Source organism: Staurois parvus, unplaced genomic scaffold (genome assembly GCF_062004578.1).
Source record: "Staurois parvus isolate SC_StPar_1 unplaced genomic scaffold, SC_StPar_1.0 ptg000675l, whole genome shotgun sequence".
NCBI classification, from domain to species: domain Eukaryota; kingdom Metazoa; phylum Chordata; class Amphibia; order Anura; family Ranidae; genus Staurois; species Staurois parvus.
Genome location: NW_028318471.1, coordinates 27541 through 50863, shown reverse-complemented (window position 1 = coordinate 50863; position 23323 = coordinate 27541). Strand labels below are relative to the sequence as shown.

The window sequence follows — 23323 nt, the reverse complement described above, 5'->3', positions numbered from 1 at the left end:
AATTACAGACCTACAATAAAAAACAATCCATATTTCCATGAAAAAAAGTACCGCTTTGAGCACAAATACTGACATAATCAGAGCGCTAGGGAGGCTACACTAGAAGTTAAATATTCTAGCCGCTAGAATGCATTTACATGCTTGTGTGTGTTTTGCCTAAAAAGCACAAATATTGGAACAGGAGTCTGCTGCGCAGGGCATCTGCTGCCTTGCTACCCAGTCCCAGCATCCCATTAACATGGTCTGTACAACCCGGGGGGTTGGGGGGTGAAAAGGGATCGTCAGTCATGCGGCTACGGTGAGGGCCCTCGATCCCCTCATGTTCTGCATTGTATTGGTATTGTTCTGTCACATGTTCTGTCCCCCTCTGTAATGTACAGCGCTGAGCGAACTATTGGCGCTTTATAAATACTGTATAATAATAATAATAGTCAATATTCCCATCGCATGCTCTCCTGAATGAGGCTTTAGGAGTAGCGGCTGCTGAAGCAACGACCAGCTGGAACTGGAGACCTGAAAGATCAAATGCATGTATTCGCCAGCAGGGTTGTGGGGAAGAGACCATGTCTGAGGAAGGGGTCCTGCGTGGCTCCGAAACATTGCACTGTGCCCTATGTGATCGTTCTTCAATAAAAGAATTTTGGATGCTGTACGACGATCTGTTGTGTGCCGGTGAACATTTGGCCTGCATTTGTTCTGTCATTTCTCCACTTCCTGCTGGTTGCTGCTACTCCTAAATCCTCATTCAAGAAAGTGTGCGATGGGAACCTTGACGTTGTGATTGGCTTCCTCATCCTGAACCCCTCACAGCTACCCAGATGGAAGGTTATTAACTGATCGTGCCAACAACAGACGAGATACGACTTCCACCATCACATGCCCGACAAAGGGGTCCTTCGCGGCTCCAAAATATTTGTCCAATGTGATCGTTCTTCAAAAAAGAACACCGTTTGACGATCCGTGATATGCTGGCAAATGTGGACATTTCACGGTGATTGGCTGTCGTGATCTGGCGCCGGTTCTGGCTGCTACTTGTTAGTAGGGACCCATAGCTGTCTTTCAGCACAGAAACCTCATTCGCCCATTGACGCGTATGTACAGCGTATGGGCATTAAATCCCCTTCTGCTGCCACTTATGTGGGAAGGAAGAGGTTAAACTGGTATTAAGCCCAAAAGCAAAAATTTATTATATTGCAGCTTATTTCTCAGATGTGATGGCTGCATTAAATGTGTTTTTTTTTTTTTTTTTTTTCTTCAGGCTTTTTCATCTGGTGATCTGGCCGGTAAGTCTGTTTTTCAAAAGAACAAGCTGTCCTGCAGATATAGAAGTTTTGAGACAACTATTTTCCACTGACAGGGGAGCTTACAATGATCAGCTTTTATGTAAAACCTTTTTCCCAAAAGGGAAAAAAAAAACTTGTTACAAAGTGAAGCCAAACTCTAGCACACACCGCAGTTACAGTAAGTGTATGTAAATCTGCTAGCTAGTACATATTACAATCCCCTTCCCCCAGACTAGGGGCAGACTGACAACTCATGGGGCCCCCGGGCAATAGGGGATCATGGGGCCCCTGTGTCCTTTGACCAAACTCAAAGCCTATGAAAAAGGTACCAGGGGCATCTCATGGGGCCCCCTACTGATCCTGGGCCCTTGGGCAGTGCCCGAGTTTCCAAATGGTCAGTCCGCCCCTGCCCCAGACTGACAATGCTGTTTTAAAGGTTCCTCCTGTGCTCCTTCATCCAGTGTGTGCGCTCCTAATACAGGTGTGTTACTGATCAGATAACAGGTGAAAAAAAGGAAAAAGCTCCCCAAAAAAATGCAGCCACCACATCTAATAATTGGTAAACTGCAATACATTGCGTTTTGGGTTGAATACTCTGAACACTTGCATGTGCATGGACACGTTGGCTATCAAGCCGCTGAGTTCAGAGACATTAAAAAAAAAAAAAAAAAAAAAAAAAAAATTGGCAGATGCAGTGAAATCAGAATTTTTCACCCCGTGTGCATATGAGGCCTTGGTAAAATTTGTAGTTTGAGGAACTTCACCCTCCCAGTGCAAATTTTGTCTCCTCCATATCTGTGGTGCTTTGGGATTCTGGTTTAACCTCTTCACGCCGGCCGCACACAAACGTGCGGCCTCCCTGCGTCTTTGCCTAGGCGCCGAGCGACTGCACATTTGCGTGCAATTAAGAAAAACGTGCTGAGAGCATGCGCCCTGCACACTCCCAGCACACACGTCCGGTACTCACAGAAAGGTCCCGATCTCTTTCGATCGGGACCTTTCCCGATCATTTGACGGCGAATGATGGCAGTCACATGACCTTAAAACCCCTGCTTCCGGTTTTTGAAACTCTTGAAGGGTCGGGAGGCGCCAGCGCCAAGGGGTTAAAGTAGAATTAAAGGCAAAACTTTTTTCGCCTTATTTTGGAAAAAGTAAAGGGGGGGGGGGGTGTATAACGGCTATTCTCTTTTTTGTTTGTGTTTTTTTTTTTTTTTTTTTTTTTTCTTTCTTGTGTTCCATTGAGATTTTCTTTTCCCATATCCAAAACAGGAAGTAAGGGAATCTCTGGCTGTGACCAGAACTAGTGTCCCCATTGGAAGATTTCCCCTCTATTCCTGTTCTGGTGACAACCTAAAATTTAGGGAGGGGGGTTCACCTTCAATGATGGGTAAACAGGACAAATATAGAGGGTGAATCTTCCTAATGGGGGCACAGACAGCAGAAAAAACCTGACAGCAGCTGTCTTTTCTGTTTGTAGCTCCCCCCTCCCCTATCCCACCCAGTGCTGTGGCTCCAGATCTCACATATGAGCAGACAGATCTGGTGTCATGTCTGTTTACATTTTCTATGAATAGAGAATAGCAATGCTTTCTGGGTTATCTGTCTGTCACCCATCCCAGGAGGCATTGCTTTGTGCAGTTCATAGAACATACGTGTACACAGACACGGCTCCGCATCTGTCCATGTCTGTGTGAGATCTGGTGGCCCCTCTGTTTACATATGGCTCCTTGAATGGAGAAAGTAACGCTTCCTGGGTTATGTGACTGGCATATGCCAGGTGGGGGGGGAGGAGGAAACGATAACGTCATGATTTAAGTGTTGGATTAGATTGGTGCAAAATAGCAGTACAGGGAAGGCTTGGAGCTATGACTGTCAGATTACAAGGTATGGTGGCCCCAAATATCTTTACAGGGCCCCATATTCTATTTTTTGTTCAGTCCCCTTTCTATGTATTTTTTTTTTTTTCAGCTGTATTGAACTGCATCAGATGGTTATTCAGTAGTATGCTGACATTTAGAGGCGGTTTTACAGCTTGTATCGTATGTGATTTTGACTTCTCCCCCTCCCCTCCTGTTTAGTGCTAGTTAGTTATGCCTAGCTAGACTTTTCTGTTTCTTCTATGTTCTCAGTGTTCGTACTCTGCGGAGACTGGGTTTAGGAAAGTCATTGTCGTCTTACACTTCAAAAGACTGGAAAACCATCCCCTGTACTTAGCTGAAGTAAGGCTGGCCATACACTAAACCATTTTCTGTCCCAATTTCCTTTAGATTTACCTATAACTATGCTTGAGGTGATTGTAGCCGTATTCGTGTATTTGCGACAGAAACAATTGAGTACTGACGTGATGTTTTTTTTTTTATTTGCACGGGCATATAATTTTGAGGACAAGCTTACGGGGTATGTCCCCTTCTTCAAGGTCCAGGCAGTACTCCTGCACCTTGAAGAAGGGGACATACCCCGAAAGCTTGTCCTCAAAATTATATGTTGGTGCAAATAAAAAAAGTATCGCGTCAGTATCTATAACTATGTAGTGCAGGGGCCTTGCTGATTGGATACAATTGAAAGTATTGTTTAGGTTTGACCTCCATATATTTTATATGGTTTTTGGTAAATCTAAAGCAAAATTCTCTAAACTGTATAATGTATGGCCAGCCTAAAGTAGTGTTGGATTCAACCGTGTCTGAAGAGTTAAGCTGCCTGTGGATGGAGACAAGTCAGCAGGTGACCATGTTCTGGACAGATTGGGGTTTATTTACTAAAGCTGGAGAGTCCAAAATCAGACTCCCTTCTGCATAGAAACCAATCAGCTTCCAGGTTTCATTGCCAAAGCTTCGTTGAACAAGCTGAGGTTAGAAGCTGATTGGTTTCTATGCAGAAGGGAGTCTGATTTTGGACTCTCCAGCTTTAGTAAATAAACCCCATTTCGTCTATGGAGGAATGTCAATGCACAATGTTTCTTAAGTGAAGGTCCACTTTAAAATACCAAAGTGGGGGCGCTCTAATACAGGAGGTATGTTACACACATTATTTCAATCAAAGCATATGATGAATAAAAATCCTTTTCTTGTGGAAGGCATGCTTGGCCCCTTTCTGCTCGGTTGACTTATCTGGGTTGGGATTCTGCTTTCACAGGAAAGGACCAATAGGAAAGCTTGACTTGTTTACAAATTTTGCCGAGGACGTCAAGACTTGCTTATTTCATCTACTTGTAGAATTATTTTTTTTTTATTTTAATTGCAGTATTTTTATTTCATAATATTGTGTGAACCTCAATTTAATCAATTCTACCAGAAAATCAGAATATATTTACCTTGTTCTGATTGGATGAATAGAATATCATTTGAAATACTGCAGTGCCTGACCTTCCACCTGTCTGGACTCTGTATAGTTCACTCCAAACAGATCAATGAAACCATTCAGACTAAAAATTGTGACACGGACACTTTTAATTGGATGGTTGATGGCGAAGTCCTCTCAGGAGCAAGAATAGGACTGATGTTACATGGGGGGGCAAGAGGGGACTGGTGGTACTGAGGCACCATTGCAGCGCTGGATTACCAGTCCCCCACATTGAAACCAGCAGCAGTGAGGGACCTGGATGGGAGACTTGGGTGAATACTGGCTGGCTTCGCAAGGTAAAAAAAAAAAAGACTTGGGTTGCGTTCGAGGGGTTTTTTTTTTTTTTTTTTTTCTCTTTCCATATAACAAACTTGTTGTACATACTTGCTCTGTGCATTGGTTTTGCACAGTGGCTCCAAACCTCTTCCTCTTCTAGGCTCCCCCACTGGCACTCCTGGCACCTCTTCTCTGTAAACCTACGTGTGATAGAAGCATGAGCATAGACGCACACAGTCCGATATGACCCTTCTATAGTTGGGAAGCTACTGGAGAGTGGGGGTTTTTTTTGTTTCCGACCACATAGATGAGTTCTTAATGGGGGGGGGGGATATTTTAAGCAACAGGCAGCATGGATTCATGAAAGACGAAAGATGTCAAACAAATCTGATTTCTTTTTATGTGGAGGTGAGCAAAACCTTAGACAAAGGTGTGCCTGTGGACGTGATATACTTGGACAAAGGGGATGGCGGTAATTGTGGTTTTCTTGGACCAAGGGGTGGCGGTGGATGTGGCGTACTTGGACCAAGGGGTGGCGGTGGACGTGGCGTACTTGGACAGAGGGGTGGCGGTGGACGTGGCGTACTTGGACAGAGGGGTGGCGGTGGACGTGGCGTACTTGGACAGAGGGGTGCCGGTGGACGTGGCGTACTTGGACAGAGGGGTGGCGGTGGACGTGGCGCACTTGGACAGAGGGGTGGCGGTGGCGCACTTGGACAGAGGGGTGGCGGTGGCGCACTTGGACAGAGGGGTGGCGGTGGCGCACTTGGACAGAGGGGTGGCGGTGGCGCACTTGGACAGAGGGGTGGCGGTGGCGCACTTGGACAGAGGGGTGGCGGTGGCGCACTTGGACAGAGGGGTGGCGGTGGCGCACTTGGACAGAGGGGTGGCGGTGGCGCACTTGGACAGAGGGGTGGCGGTGGCGCACTTGGACAGAGGGGTGGCGGTGGCGCACTTGGACAGAGGGGTGGCGGTGGCGCACTTGGACAGAGGGGTGGCGGTGGCGCACTTGGACAGAGGGGTGGCGGTGGCGCACTTGGACAGAGGGGTGGCGGTGGCGCACTTGGACAGAGGGGTGGCGGTGGCGCACTTGGACAGAGGGGTGGCGGTGGCGCACTTGGACAGAGGGGTGGCGGTGGCGCACTTGGACAGAGGGGTGGCGGTGGCGCACTTGGACAGAGGGGTGGCGGTGGCGCACTTGGACAGAGGGGTGGCGGTGGCGCACTTGGACAGAGGGGTGGCGGTGGCGCACTTGGACAGAGGGGTGGCGGTGGCGCACTTGGACAGAGGGGTGGCGGTGGCGCACTTGGACAGAGGGGTGGCGGTGGCGCACTTGGACAGAGGGGTGGCGGTGGCGCACTTGGACAGAGGGGTGGCGGTGGCGCACTTGGACAGAGGGGTGGCGGTGGCGCACTTGGACAGAGGGGTGGCGGTGGCGCACTTGGACAGAGGGGTGGCGGTGGCGCACTTGGACAGAGGGGTGGCGGTGGCGCACTTGGACAGAGGGGTGGCGGTGGCGCACTTGGACAGAGGGGTGGCGGTGGCGCACTTGGACAGAGGGGTGGCGGTGGCGCACTTGGACAGAGGGGTGGCGGTGGCGCACTTGGACAGAGGGGTGGCGGTGGCGCACTTGGACAGAGGGGTGGCGGTGGCGCACTTGGACAGAGGGGTGGCGCACTTGGACAGAGGGGTGGCGCACTTGGACAGAGGGGTGGCGCACTTGGACAGAGGGGTGGCGCACTTGGACAGAGGGGTGGCGCACTTGGACAGAGGGGTGGCGCACTTGGACAGAGGGGTGGCGCACTTGGACAGAGGGGTGGCGCACTTGGACAGAGGGGTGGCGCACTTGGACAGAGGGGTGGCGCACTTGGACAGAGGGGTGGCGCACTTGGACAGAGGGGTGGCGCACTTGGACAGAGGGGTGGCGCACTTGGACAGAGGGGTGGCGCACTTGGACAGAGGGGTGGCGCACTTGGACAGAGGGGTGGCGCACTTGGACAGAGGGGTGGCGCACTTGGACAGAGGGGTGGCGCACTTGGACAGAGGGGTGGCGCACTTGGACAGAGGGGTGGCGCACTTGGACAGAGGGGTGGCGCACTTGGACAGAGGGGTGGCGCACTTGGACAGAGGGGTGGCGCACTTGGACAGAGGGGTGGCGCACTTGGACAGAGGGGTGGCGCACTTGGACAGAGGGGTGGCGCACTTGGACAGAGGGGTGGCGCACTTGGACAGAGGGGTGGCGCACTTGGACAGAGGGGTGGCGCACTTGGACAGAGGGGTGGCGCACTTGGACAGAGGGGTGGCGCACTTGGACAGAGGGGTGGCGCACTTGGACAGAGGGGTGGCGCACTTGGATTTTGCAAAAGCATTTGACACAGCTCCCCACACACGGCTAATGTGTAAGGTAAAGTCTATGGACTTGGAAAAATCTGTATGTAAATGGATAGAAAACTGGCTAAAAGATGGTATTCAGAGAGTAGTGGTTACTGATTTATATACTGAATTACTTTGTAATGTATTTATAAACAATAGAGGGTCTGGGATTATAAATCCCATTTCAGTCTTTGCAGATGACACCGAGCTGTGCCGTGGAATAACGTCCTTACAGGATGTCTCCAACTTACAAGCCGACCTCAATGCTCTGTGTAATTGGGCGACTATGTGGCAAATGAGGTCTAATGTTGATAAATGTAAGGTTCTGCAGTTGGGGGCTAAGAATATGCATGCATCATACATACTAGGGGGGTACAACTGGGGGAATCAATGGTGAAGGATCTGGGGGCTCTGGTAGATCACCCAGTGAACCCCACCTCTGTTTCCTTTGACTGCGTGTAGAATGACTAGTTCTTCTTGGAGCTATAGTGAAGGGGGAAAAAAAAGGCGGTAATTACATTTTAAAATAAAACGTCATTGACATATATAGCGGCAGCCAATGAGGGAGCCCAACTGTATGCACTGCTCCTCTCCTGCCCCCTCTTTGCACACACTGCTCCTTCCCCCCCACCCCCCCCCCCCCCCCCCACAATGAGGACCTGTCACTTATACACTAAAACATGGGGAACTATTGGTCCCCTATGTGATAGCAATAAAATCATAAGTAAAAATTAATTTTTTTAATCTTTCCCCCCCACCCCACATGCGCAGACATTTTGGTTTTTGGCCACGTGCATTCTGAATTTTCTGTATCTGTTTCAGCACCAACATTTTCATTTCGGTGCACCACTAGTTTTTTTTTTTTTTTTTTTTTTTTTTTTCTTTTGCTTGCCTTCCTCTGGATCAACTGTGGTTATAAGATTGTGTATGTGGGATTTTATAATTTATTTCCCTTTTTATTGGGTGGACTTGGGTCTTTTTTTTCAACAAGACTATGTAACTGCTCTCAGCCAAGCTTGTGAGAGCACAGCTATTGGAAATTTTTTATTTTTTTTAATTACCTTAATGGAGGAATAGATTAATGGAATTAAAAACCCTTTAATCACAAATGCACAGTTCTTTCATTCTTTCTATGAACAGTAATTTTTTCCAAATCAGATTTCGGATGGTTCATGTCGGCATTACTTTCTGTGGCCAACTTTCTGTCAATGTTTTTGTTTATATCTGAAGAGTTTTGGAAGATAAAACGCATGGGTAACAGATGTTCCTGTGTAAGCAATACAGCTCATATCTCCATTTACACAACACCCAGACATCCAAGAATCTCTTCCTGACTTGAAATATTTTAGTTTAATTCTGTTCACATTTTTTTCTTCTGTCTTAGAAGTGTACAAGAATCACACGTGTAAGGCTTCATGTACATGGTCATGCAAACGCCTGTACCCATGGCAGGAACCCCAGGAACGCAGTTATCCCTTTGCCCCAGATATTAACCCCTTCCTGCCTAGTGCCATTAGTACAGTGTCAGTGCTTTTTATTAGCACTGATCACTGTATTGGTGTCACTGGGGATGTCAGTGACACCAAGTCATTTCCCCCCAGTGTCAGAATGCGTCCCGCTGTAAGTCGCTGATCACTGCCATTACTAGCAAAAAATAAAAACCCAGTGTATATATACTGCCATTTGTAAACGCTATAACTTTCACGTAAACCAATTAATTTACACGTATTGGGATTTCTTTCAGCAAAGATATGCAGCAGAATATATTTTGCCCTAAATTCATGATGAAATTTTTTATTTTTTTACTTTTTTTTGTAAATGTTTTTAATAGCAAAAAGTAAAAAAAAACAAAAAAAAAACCTATATATATATATATATATATATATATATATATATATATATATATATATATATATATATATATATATATATATATATATATGTTTTTTTTTTTTTCCCCGCAAAATTGTCACTTTTTTTTTTTTGTAGCGAAAAAAATAACCGCGCAGGCGATCAAATACCACCGAAAGAAAGCTTTTATTTGTGGGGGGAAAAGAGGATGTAAATTTTTATTTGGGTGCTTTGCTGCATAACCGCGCAATTGCCAGTTAAAGTAATGCAGCGCCGTTATGTGCATGGACACATAGGATAACATTAGTTGATTCTACAGGTAAACCGCTAAACTCCTCTAGAAACTGCGTATTTTAATTTTTTTTCCCAGGAAGTAAATGCTACATGAATCATCTGCCCTTACTCAAGATTGCCATGACTAGATATGCTGGGGGGGGCTGTTCTCAGCAAAATAAAGCATGGAGGAATGGGGAAGTTTGCCTTGAATATTAAATTGAATATAATCAAATTGTGTTTTTGTTGTGTGGAGCGAAGATACAATGTAGTTCCTCTTTAACCACTTGCCTACCAGGCACTTATACCCCCTTATTTACCAGGCCAATTTTCAGCTTTCAGTGCTGCCGCACTTTGACAATTGCGCGGTCATGCAACATTGTACCCATATGAAATTTTGATCACTTTTTTTTCTCACAAATAGAGCTTTCTTTTGGTGGTATTTAATCGCCACTGGGCGGTGGTGGGCGGCACTGGTGGGCGGCACTGATCATCAGTGCCCTGATGATCGGTGCCGATCCCCGCTCTGACAACTGCCGGTTCTCGGCAGTACTTTCCTCACGATCTGACAGCGTGAGGAAAGTGCAGCTGAGAACCGGCACTTGCATTTCCCTGTGATCAGCGTGTCATTGGACACCGCTGATCACGTGGTAAAAGGCCGGTATGATTGGCCTTTTACCACATCTCGTGATCAGCTGTGTCCGTAGGAAAAAGACCGGACGTGGTGAATGCGGGGCCCGGGGGGGGGGGGGGGGGGAGACCGGACGTGGTGAATGCGGGGCCCGGGGGTTAGTAACACAGAACATGCCTCAGATCACTTTGTTGGTTTCCTTTTTATTGTAGTTAAATTCAACAAATGCAACAAAACAATTTGCTGATGTTTGCAAAATGGTGTCCGGATTGGAGCACAAGGGTTACAAAATATTGGGAAATATTTGTCAAGTTAAGGACAGTGAGGGGGGGGGGGGGGAAGGACTGGAGCAGCTGTGCATGGCAACCAGTCAGCTAAGCTTTCAAAAATCAAAGTGAAAATCTGAGCAAGCTGAAGATAGATGCTGATTGGTTACTGTGCGCAGCGGTTTCAGATTCTTCCATCTCCGACATTGGAAGATGGTGTCACCACGTATGTACGTCGCCCTTCAGCTGAGCAGGAGAGAACATTGCGGCAGGGTCCAGCAAAGCTGCAACAGGTGGAGGTCTCACTGCTTGGTGAGGCATCTGTCCATCTGCATTATGGACCGGTTCACACAAGAATACGGTGTGGGAATCGCGAGTTCCATGCGCATTTCCAGCACTGTTCAAAACGCGTTGGATGTGCGATCTGCTGCAGGTGTCAATATGTATTCTTAACGACACCCCAAATGTGGATCACAAATGCAGTGTTTGCTTGCCGCAGATCACATGGCACTGCAGTACATTGCAGTTTGGTGTGGTGCATGTTTTGCAAAGTATTGCATGCTCTACTTTTTTTTTTTTTTGCATGATCCCGTGCAATTTCAAAACGAATGAACTGTCAGCTGCACCACACTGGATTGCACAGGAACCACACGCAGTTCGGCCAGGTGTGAACCAGTCCTATACAAACACATTTTACCTAAATGGTTATCTTTTTCTAAAAGGATAAACTCGCATTACAATTTTATTTGTCCAAATAATTGTAGGATCTGCACGATTCGTGCCTTTACACTAGGGACGCACCGAAATATCAGAGGCTGAAACGTTTTGACCGAAAATACCCGTATCAGCCTTTGTCCGATATGATAAAGACACCGATGCAGGTGCCGAAAACAACCTTCAGTTGGTGACCTTACCTGAGAATCCATCCAACGATCCCAGCAATGGGCATAGAGATCATTGAAGGAAAGATGGCCTCCACTGACGACGTCATTATGTCACTTTCGGTTGCGGATCTATGTAAACAAGCCCCCTCCCCCTTTTGATCTAATGCTTTACATTGTAGAGGAGAGATGTGGGGTTTTATTGACCCCAGATCTCTCCATACATCCCTCCATTCACCCCTCCCTCCTAGATTGTAAGCTCCAAGGATCAGGCCCTCCTATCCCTCTTGTATTGTTGCTGTATTGTCTCCCACTATAATGTAAAGCGCTGAGCAAACTGTTGGCGCCATATAAATCCTGTATAATAATATTAGAGGGCCTGTCACTGCTTATTGCAAAGGGATGTTTGCATTCCGATTGATAGGAATAAGTGATTTAAAAAAAAAAAAATAAATAAACATTAAAGGGACAGTGTAAAAAAAAAAGAAAATTAAATTTTTTTTTTAACCACTTGCCTACTGGGCTTTTTACCCCCTTCCTGCGCAGACCAATTTTCATCTTTCAGCGCTGCTGCTCTTTGACAATTGCACGGTCATGCAAAACTGTACTCAAACAAAATCTTTATAGTGTCTTTTTTTTTTTTTTTTTTTGACAGGGCTTTCTTTTGGTGGTATTTAATCCCCACTGGGGTTTTTATTTTTTGCTAGACAAACTAAAAAAGACTGAAAATGTTGGGGGTAAAACTTTTTTTTTTTTTTTTATGTCATAGATTCTGTTATAAAATTTTGTAAATAAGTAATTTTTATGCTCACTGATGTTCAGTACTGGGGCTGCAGTGATGGGCACTGATGAGGGGGCACTGGTGGACATTGACTGGTGGCTGATGGGCACTGTAAGGCAGCTCTGATGGGCACTGACAGGTGGCATTGATCAGTGTAGATGTCCCCTCTTAGGAATGCTGCTTACCAGCTCTCCTCACTCGCTGTCTGTGTGAGGAGAGGACTGCTGATAACCAAAATTTCATATTTACACATGATCAGCTGTGATTGGACACAGCTGATCACATGATATAGCTGATGTCATTGGCTCTTTACTGTGATGGTGATCCGCTGTGTCCCAGGGACACAGCGCACCACCGATCGCTGCGCATACGCAGGTAGTGGAGGACATCATATGATCTCCCAGAATGGGAAAATCACCGCCCATCCCTTATTTCCTTATATGGCGGGTGGGAGGTGGTTAAACACGTACATGGCCATGCCCACATATGGAAACTGTTCAATCCACATATGTGAAGTATCGCCGTGAACGTCAGAGCGAGAGCAATAATTCTCACACTAGACCACCTCTAACAATTTCTACAGGTTTCCAGTATAAAAGTTACAAAGCATCACCCATGAAGATTAAGTACTGTAGTTTGGCGCCATTCCACGAGTGTGTGCAATTTTAAAGCGTGACATGTTTGGTATCTATTTACTCCACATAATTTTCATATTTTACAAAATAATTGGGGTATATATTGTGTTTTTTTTTTTTTTTTGTATTCAAGTGTATTTTTTTTCCCCAAAAAAAATTGCGTTTAAAAAAATTTACATTTTTAAAAACTGTCCATTTCAAGTGCATCCTAAATTTTTGGTTTTGGCACTAGAATTTTCATTTCGGTTCACCACTACTTTATACTCTTAAAGCTGTAGTAATGTTTTTATTTATTTTTTTTTAATTAAATGTGCCCGCTGCAGCATTGTGATAATGTGCTAGTATGCATCTCGGCACATTATGGCAGACTGACTTTTAAATCAATAAGACAGTGTAACCCCAAAACGACAGAATGTAACACGTGTATCCGGCGTCCAGGAGGTGGGCTTTAAACCTGGATGCCTGGTATGTGTTCTTGTGTTTGTGCTGAGATCGAGCTCTCAGACCGTTCCAGGTCACCTGATTGCTGTGATATGGCCTCTTAACTGGCCAATACAAAGGTGAGGAATAAAAACTCTCGTCTTCCCAGTATTTTATAAGCCCCAAACTTTAAAGGAGACGTACAGGCAAAGCTCTTTTGGCTGTACTTCTGTGAATTACAGGAGTGCAGTTCGTTCTGCACTCCTGTGACCTGTTTTCAGCTGACAGCGGGGTCAAGTTCCTCAGCCGGTCCAGGCTGGGGAAAGATCCAGTCTTTAAAGGCGGGATCCACCCTAGAGTTTGGAGCGGCACCTGGACAGCCTCAGTGATCTGCTGAGAGCCTGAGCCAGCCGCTCCCTCCCCCTTCACAGTCCAGCACTCCAGTGAGAGCAGACAGCGTTCACTGGCAGTCACCACTCTCCGCTCACAGCGGCGGTGAGAACTCAGCGGTCATGTGATTGCTGAGTTCTCGCACTTTGATTGTAAGCTCCCAGGATCAGGCCCTCCTATCCCTCTTGTATTGAACTGTATCGTTGCTGTATTGTCTCCCTTTATATTGTAAAGCGCTGAGCAAACTGTTGGCGCCATATAAATCCTGTATAATAATAATAATAAATCCTGAATAATAGTAATAAATCCTGAATAATAGTAATAAATCCTGAATAATAGTAATAAATCCTGAATAATAGTAATAAATCCTGAATAGTAATAGTAATAAATCCTGAATAGTAATAGTAATAAATCCTGAATAGTAATAGTAATAAATCCTGAATAGTAATAGTAATAAATCCTGAATAGTAATAGTAATAAATCCTGAATAGTAATAAATCCTGAAGAATAATAGTAATAAATCCTGAAGAATAATAGTAATAAATCCTGAAGAATAATAGTAATAAATCCTGAAGAATAATAGTAATAAATCCTGAAGAATAATAGTAATAAATCCTGAAGAATAATAGTAATAAATCCTGAAGAATAATAGTAATAAATCCTGAAGAATAATAGTAATAAATCCTGAAGAATAATAGTAATAAATCCTGAAGAATAATAGTAATAAATCCTGAAGAATAATAAATCCTGAAGAATAATAAATCCTGAAGAATAATAAATCCTGAAGAATAATAAATCCTGAAGAATAATAAATCCTGAAGAATAATAAATCCTGAAGAATAATAAATCCTGAAGAATAATAAATCCTGAAGAATAATAAATCCTGAAGAATAATAAATCCTGAAGAATAATAAATCGTGAAGAATAATAAATCGTGAAGAATAATAAATCGTGAAGAATAATAAATCGTGAAGAATAATAAATCGTGAAGAATAATAAATCGTGAAGAATAATAAATCGTGAAGAATAATAAATCGTGAAGAATAATAAATCGTGAAGAATAATAAATCGTGAAGAATAATAAATCGTGAAGAATAATAAATCGTGAAGAATAATAAATCGTGAAGAATAATAAATCGTGAAGAATAATAAATCGTGAAGAATAATAAATCGTGAAGAATAATAAATCGTGAAGAATAATAAATCGTGAAGAATAATAAATCGTGAAGAATAATAAATCGTGAAGAATAATAAATCGTGAAGAATAATAAATCGTGAAGAATAATAAATCGTGAAGAATAATAAATCGTGAAGAATAATAAATCGTGTATAAGAATAATAAATCGTGTATAAGAATAATAAATCGTGTATAAGAATAATAAATCGTGTATAATTATAAAAATCGTGTATAATTATAAAAATCGTGTATAATAAAAAATCGTGTATAATTATAAAAATCGTGTATAATTATAAAAATCGTGTATAATCTATAAAATCGTGTATAATCTATAAAATCGTGTATAATCTATAAAATCGTGTATAATTATTATTATTATTATACAGGATTTGTATATTATACAGGATTTTTTTATTATATTACAGGATTTATTTTTATTATACAGGATTTTTTATTATTACTACAACTTTGAGCCGGCGGGGAGCGCATGCAGCATAGGACCGATACTGCATATCCACCTAGGTAATTTGGGGTGGGGGGAACCCCAAACTTCTTTTAAAGGTGAACTTGGCCTAAAATTTCTTTGTACTATGGCCGCATGAAATGTGGATGATGTTTATGTAATGGAATTTGTAGATTTGGGGTATGTTTGTGTAGCAGAGGTCTAAACAAAGCAAAAAACAGCAATGATGCAAACAGGAAGGAGGTTTGTGTAGAGCAGCCACTTCCTCGGCTTGTCGGCGGTGTGGCACAACATCTGTTTGTAGCTGTAAATATCATGCAGGTTATCACAGCGATTGTGTGAGCTTCACAAGTGTGCAGGCCTAGGTACTGGTAATGATGCTGAACTATTGTTGTAGGTGTTAGAATTCTATTACAGTGCAATGCTCTTCACATTTTATTCCTTGCTTTTGTGAGGCCTGAGAAGTTCTACAGCAACAGATACCACCCACCTGGCAGAGTCGCTGGTTAGCGTGACCACATTGCCAGTACGGTGGTATATATTAAGAGGTAACACTGGAAATTTTACACCAGGAGTTCCAGGTAAACTGTTACTTTTGTGGTTTTACCTCCTCTTCAGCTGCTCCCCCTTAACTCCGTCCCGCGTGTCCTGGCGTCCCTTTGAAAAGTTCAGAATGCCCAGGGGGGGCAGGGAAGGATAGGTGATCATGTGACCAGTGTGGCTCTCACAGTGGTCTCCTGTTTGAAAGCTGCTTTATTCAGGACCGAGAGTAGTCTTCAGGAGCTCAATCTTTGTGAGCGGGCTCCCGGCACGTAAACGGCTGCCCAGTGCTGCAGATGTGTGGGCATTGAAGCCCACGTTTTTGCTGCCACACGTCTTATTGGGGCATAAAGGGCGTATGTAAAGGATCAGGGTTTTTTTTTTTTTTTTAACCTCTATGAATGAAGGTAAACCTGTGCGCAGCTCTCTCTTCAGACTCCCTATAACTTACCTGAGCCCCATCTCGATCCAGTGATGTACACGAGAGCCTCGGCTCTCCGTGGACTCTTCCTCTTCATTGGCTAAGACCGCAGCGGGGAGTCATTGTCTCCTGCTGCTGCCAATCACAGCCAGTGAGCCAATTAGAGAGAGGGGGAGTGGTGTGTTTTCAGCCCATCACACTGCACCTGGATTGCATGTGAATGGTGTGAACCAGCCCTCGGTGTGCCAGGAGGGCTCCAACACTCCCAATGAAGGATCCAGGTGCACGTATCATTTAGATCTTTAAATGCATTGACATGTCAGATTTGGCTCAGTTGGTCATGATCTTCTGGTAATGGGCCACATGGCATTGTACAAAGATATACTGTATTTTTCGCTCCATAAGATGCAGCTGAGCATAAGATGCGCCTAGGTTTTAGAGGAGAAAAACAAGAAAAAAAATATTCTGAACCAATGGACTGCAGACACAGTACAGGGGATGACCAGAGACTGCGCACACAGTACAGGGGATGACCAGAGACTGCGGACACAGTACAGGGGATGACCAGAGACTGTGGACACAGTACAGGGGATGACCAGAGACTGCGGACACAGTACAGGGGATGACCAGAGACTGCGGACACAGTACAGGGGATGACCAGAGACTGTGGACACAGTACAGGGGATGACCAGAGACTGTGGACACAGTACAGGGGATGACCAGAGACTGTGGACACAGTACAGGGGATGACCAGAGACTGTGGACACAGTACAGGGGATGACCAGAGACTGTGGACACAGTACAGGGGATGACCAGAGACTGTGGACACAGTACAGGGGATGACCAGAGACTGTGGACACAGTACAGGGGATGACCAGAGACTGTGGACACAGTACAGGGGATGACCAGAGACTGTGGACACAGTACAGGGGATGACCAGAGACTGTGGACACAGTACAGGGGATGACCAGAGACTGTGGACACAGTACAGGGGATGACCAGAGACTGTGGACACAGTACAGGGGATGACCAGAGACTGTGGACACAGTACAGGGGATGACCAGAGACTGTGGACACAGTACAGGGGATGACCAGAGACTGTGGACACAGTACAGGGGATGACCAGAGACTGTGGACACAGTACAGGGGATGACCAGAGACTGTGGACACAGTACAGGGGATGACCAGAGACTGTGGACACAGTACAGGGGATGACCAGAGACTGTGGACACAGTACAGGGGATGACCAGAGACTGTGGACACAGTACAGGGGATGACCAGAGACTGTGGACACAGTACAGGGGATGACCAGAGACTGTGGACACAGTACAGGGGATGACCAGAGACCGTGGACACAGTACAGGGGATGACCAGAGACCGCGGACACAGTACAGGGGATGACCAGAGACCGCGGACACAGTACAGGGGATGACCAGAGACTGCGGACACAGTACAGGAGGTGGCCAGAGACTGCGCACGCAGTACAGGGGGTGGCCAGAGACTGCGCACGCAGTACAGGGGGTGGCCAGAGACTGCGCACGCAGTACAGGGGGTGGCCAGAGACTGCGCACGCAGTACAGGGGGTGGCCAGAGACTGCGCACGCAGTACAGGGGGTGGCCAGAGACTGCGCACGCAGTACAGGGGGTGGCCAGAGACTGCGCACGCAGTACAGGGGGTGGCCAGAGACTGCGCACGCAGTACAGGGGGTGGCCAGAGACTGCGTACCTTTTGGGGAGGGAGGGGGAATGGGTACCTGAATTTGATAGGTACCCGCTTCCACTTCCGCGGAGTTGTCCTTCCCTCTTCTTCCCGCGGCGGCTTCTGTGACAGCCGGGTGCCCACTGCGCATGCATGAGAAGCGCTGCACTTTGTGAATGGCCCGGAGCCTTCTGGGACCTGTCGTGTACCAGAAGACACCGGACCATTCACAAAGCGCTGCGCTTCTCACGCATGCGCAGTGGGCACCCGGCTGTCACAGAAGCCGCCGCGGGAAGACTGCAGTGCTGGAGCGAGGAACAGGTAGGGTACTGCAGGAGAGAAGAGCTGAGCGGCCGGCCCGATATTCTGACATGGTGGCGGCAGAAATACCAGACCGGCCGCTTTACATTCGCTCCATAAGACGCCATAAGACGCACTGACATTTTCCCCCCTTTTTTGGGGGGAAAAAAGTGCGTCTTATGGAGCGAAAAACACGGTATCTTGTGTGCAATACATGACCTGTTGATTACTTTCCCACCAGCAAATCCCCTTTGACTGACTGTCCATTTCCCAGCATCCTGCTGGATTGTGCTGGAAGCATTGACATGAGTAGCTGGACTGACCCTCTATACACGTTCTATACTTGCACCAAACAATTGCTTAAGGGGTCCACTTATTTTTTGTACTGTTACCTGAACTTACCTTAAGCCTGTTCCTCCAGATTAGGTGACATTTCTGAAATATTGCAAAAAAATTTTTTTTTTTTGCTCGTCAGGCCAGTTTCTTCAAAATCTTCTATCGCTTAAAGGTGGTTTGCCGGTGTTTTGCAGAACATGCTTTATCTGGCCTTTGTAAATAGTGGAGGCTCTACCACTGCCCAGTTGCTATTATAGAAATGTTAGTGTTTAACAGCCATCATGATAGATCAATGTTAAAATAAATTCACAAAGATAACCACACGGGATATCACTTCCTAAAATAACATTACCTTCAGGCCGGCGATAATGGAGTTTCAGTAGGTGGGAGAAGGACCTGTTTGTGGCGGCATATTGAGCCTAGATTAAATATTTTTAACACCTTAATATGATACTAAAGTCTTGTTTGTTAAAAAAAAAAAAAAAATGTCATACCTGCTCTGTGCTGTGGTTTTGCACAGAGCAGCTCGAATCCTCCTCCTTTCAGGTCCGCCACCAGTGCTCCTGACCCCTCCCTCTTGGGTGCCCCCACAGAACCATTCACAAACAGAGCTGTGGCTTGGACCCACCCACTCCCTCTCCGGATAGGCTCGCTGGCTGTGTGGCTTCCTCTTCTGCCTTGGCCAATCAAGAGTGAGAGTCCTTGGAGAACCTAGGCTCTCATGGACATCGCTGGATCGAGATGGGGCTCAGGTGAGTGTTGGGAGTGCTGCTACACACAATACATGAAGGTAAAGAATCTTGAGCCTTTAGAAACACTTTAATGACTTTGGTAAAACGATATAAAGTGATATTAAACCTTCAGGTTTTAAGAACTTTCAGCAGCTGATTAATTCACTAAGGCAGGTCATAGATCATACAGTTTTTTTTTTTTTTTCTTCCACTGCGGGCGGAAGGAAAGAATCGCTTGATTCCCCCCATTAAACAGTCATCGTTGATGGGGTAATACCTCCCGCAGCACAAGAAGCCTCCCCTACTGGCAGACTACAGTAATAGCTGGCAGTGATCACATACAAAAAGTTTCAACAGACTGGCTGTTTTGAAGTCTATTGATGGATCAACTTCAGTACAACCTGCCTGGCCATAAATGGATCGAATTTCATCCGGTCACTGCTGAATCGGATGAGATTCGATCTACCTATGACCAGCTTTACTGAGTGTGCAGCTTTTTTTTTTTAAACTTTAAATCTTTGCCTATGTTCCTGTAAAATCTGCTGCCATGCCTTCTGCTCCCAGGTTTCCTGTCTCAGGGTGGCTCCTTTCTCTTGCAGCATCTTATGAGTCACCCTTGCATGCAGGGACTAGAGTTGTTTTCCTACAGTGTGTGTTTATCAATAGAAACCTGCATCCTCATAGCCTAGGATGGCAAAGCACTCCTCTGCTCCTCCCCTTCCAAAATAACAAACTGCATTGTCCACTGTTCACTTCTTCCTTGAAGTTCAGGAAAGCAGCCCTGAGAGCTGGAGCCTAGCGGCAAAACCCATCTCCCTCCCCCCTTTTACTTACCTGAGCCCCATTTTGATCCAGCAGTGTGAATGAGCAGTGGCTCTCCTGGGTCTTTCTCTCCTCATTTGCTCCTGCTGCTATCAATCATAGCCAGAGAGCCAATAAGGAGGGGGGCTGATCTGTGCACTTGTGTGAATCGACACAGCATGGCTCACAAGGGAGTCTGCTTGAGTGCCTAACACGGATCGGACTTCAGAGACCACGTAGATGCACGTCTATATCAACCCTGTGACGAACCATCTTTGTGATAACATTTTGCCCTGTTTCAGTTTTCTCCCCTTTGTAAAGCGCTGTTATGTAGACATTCTACACTGTTTAGGGAAATGTGACCTTGTAGTGTTTCACTTCTAATAGCTTTCATACTGTATTGTTGGGTTGTAGGGTTTTGTTGTGGTTGGGGAAAACCCGGTGCCAGGCTGTCCGGTGGGGGTGGGATTGAAGCTGTATATACTAAGCTGTGTTTAATAAAGATGGAGTCATTTTCACCCTACACGAAGTTCCGACTCGTGGTTCGGGGAAGGATTGGTTTTGAGCTGTAATGGCGGAGCACTGGAAGACTTGCAGGACAAGGGGACCATTGGCTGAGACGCATCGCTCCGCACGAGGAAGCCCAGGGGAAACGGTTCTGCCACATACCCAGGGGCGGACTGACCATTTGGAAACTTGGACACTGCCCGAGGGCCCGGGGTCAGGGGGCCCCATGAGATGCCCCTGGTACCTTTTTCATAGGCTTTTTTTGAGTTTGGGCAAGGACACGGGCCCCATGATCCCCTATTGCCCAAGGGCCCCATGAGTTGTTAGTCCGCCCCTGCACATACCCTTAGTCTACTTTCACACTGAGGAGTTTTTGAAGCATGTTTGCGTTAAAAAAAGCATCTGAAAAACTCAAGAATAATGCTTCCTTATGTATGTGAATGTTTATCTATGTATATTTTCACACTGAGGTGATGCGGTGTAAATATTCCTGCTTGCAGCATCTTTGGGGAAAGGGGGATCAGCGAACAGTCATTTGCTGATCTCCCCTTTTTGCTAATGACCCGGGAGCGACTTGTAAGATGTCACCTTCCCCAGCCAGTATGGCCATCTGCACTCCAATAGCTTCATTGGAGGACTGATAAGAAATCAGGGCTCATTAAAGGCCAAAGTTCACCTTTTACCTCTATCAGAAACTATGCATGCTCTATTGTGATCAGCTGTCCTGAAATAGATCATTCTTGCCCCCCAGCAATGTGTCTGAGAACTGCTGACTACATGGCAAAGAAGCACTTGAATTGCATTCTAGCACCTTCTACTGTACATGTACAAATACAGAACAGAGTTAACAGGTCTGTAAAACAGGAAAACACACCCACCTATAAAAGCAGTTTTTACAATCACTACTCTTATCAAAAATGCCAAAGCAATCTCTGCAATGGGCTATTTCACGGGCCAAGCCAACTCAAAAAGTGCTTTATCTGCTCACCATCACCACGCAGGAACAGTCATCCGACCATATTCACCAATGTGGAGCACAACCAGCTGGGAGCTAGAAAACCGACTTCAGCGCAAAGCATTTAATAGATGGGTTGAGTGGGGGGGAAGGTCAATAGCCGTACACACCAACAGATCGAAGAGCAGCACTGACTTTTAAAGCAGAAGGTATTCATCAAAGTTTTTTTTGATTTGGTCAGCCTGCTTGTTGATGGCATCCCCCTACAGTTATATTGGAATTTTGCTTAACCTCCCTGGCGGTCTGATTATTTCAGATTTTTGGTGCTGAAAGCTGTACCATTAGTTTGCATGGAAATAAGTAGTTTTTTTTTATTGTAGGCCTGTAATTTTTAGGAATAAAATCACTGAAATCTGTCCGAACAAGAGTCTAGTAAACATCCCGGGTATGATAAAATTTGAAACACGAAATTATGATTTAATAAATAATCGTAAAAAATAATATAATACATTTAATTCAATAATATAATCAAACCGAAAACACTGAAATTTGAAATATATCGCCAAGTTCGCACATCGCTGAGCAAAGTCGCAGAATCGTTTTCAGTGTCTGATGAGGAATTTCCCCCACAAATCATTATCACTGAATTCTGCAAGTGGTTCTGATTTACTATCGCTGTTCTCTAGCCGGTCTAAAACCGCTTTTGACCTAAAGGGACGCTTTTTGGACGCCATGGACGTTTCTCAGTTTCCAGGCAGTAAGAACAGACAAAACGCAGGCAGGGCGCCGGACAAAGCACTCGGGACAAAATGTATGTGAAATGGGTTGAAACAGCAATGTTTCACTATGAAAAATGTGTTTTGAAGAAAATTAAATTTTTTTTTTAAATTTTCAAATTTCCCGCCGCTGACGGCGCCCGTACGTCCCGACTTCACAGGGACCGGAACACAGAAGCCGGATGCCGGCATCGGCCGGAGGAGATGGCCGGGGATGCTGCAGGGGACACATCGCGGGAGCGAAGGACAAGGTAAGCTCTGCAGGGACTCCCTATGCAGCTCCGCATGGTAAGCCCGAGTGTAGCTCGGGGGTTACCGCTTTTGGCACTGACATATTACCCCGAGCTACACTCGGGAATACCGCCAGGGAGGTTAAAAGCTGAGCTCCAGTCAAACATAAACAAAAAACACTCGCCTGTTCCACGATCCATTCTTGCTCCCTGGCACCAGCATCCCAAGCAGGGGCGGACTGACCATTTGGAAACTCGGGCACTGCCCGAGGGCCTGGGGTCAGTAGGGGGCCCCATGAGATGCCCCTGGTACCTTGTTTTTCATAGGCTTTTTTGAGTTTGGGCAAGGACACGGGCCCCATGATCCCCTATTGCCCGGGGGCCCATGAGTTGTCAGTCCGCCCCTGATCCCAAGTGTGGGCACCCGGCTGCACTTGGTGGTTGTAAAGTCTTTTGTTTAACCTCTTCACGCTGGCGCCTCTTGGGCTTTAAAGCGGAGCTCCACCCAAAAGTGGAAGTTCCGCTTTAAGGACTGCTCCCCATTAAGGATTGGCACCTGCAGGGGGTGCTCGAATTTGACAGGTACCCGCTCCCACTTCTGGTTCGATTTGCCTAGGCAACCGGAAGTGGAAGGTGTCTGGGACCTGTCACATGTCTTTTCGGACATGCAACAGATCCCAGAAGACTACAGGACCATTCAGGAAGTACAGCGCTACTCGTGCATGCGCAATGGGCACCTGGCTGTGAAGCCACAAGCTGTCACAGCCGGCTGCCCACACTGAAGATGCCAGCCTCCTAGAATACAGGACGGCCGGTGAAACGGGCTGCGGGGGACACACCATGGGACTGAGGGACAGGTAAGGGGCTGTTTTTAAAAGTCAGCAGCTACAGTTTTTGTAGCTGCTGACTTATTTTTTTGACAGGGTGAGTGGAACTCCGCTTTAAGGGGTTTCAGACACTGGGAGGCGGGGCTTTAGGGTCATATGAC

The 23323-nt window shown here is 45.9% G+C and overlaps 1 protein-coding gene across 2 annotated transcripts in view; it reads left to right on the top strand.

Moving 5' to 3' along the window:
* PAIP2B (poly(A) binding protein interacting protein 2B) overlaps positions 1 to 23323 on the top strand; it is a 63749-nt gene that overhangs the window by 18351 nt on the left and 22075 nt on the right. Inside the window, exon 2 of one of the 2 annotated variants that reach the window (XM_089652233.1) lies at positions 1259 to 1283. The exons of the other annotated variant lie outside the window; for it this stretch is intronic. The gene's annotated coding sequence lies outside the window, so the exon portion shown is untranslated. The remainder of the gene's footprint in view (positions 1 to 1258; positions 1284 to 23323) is intronic. 2 annotated transcript variants of the gene reach the window in all.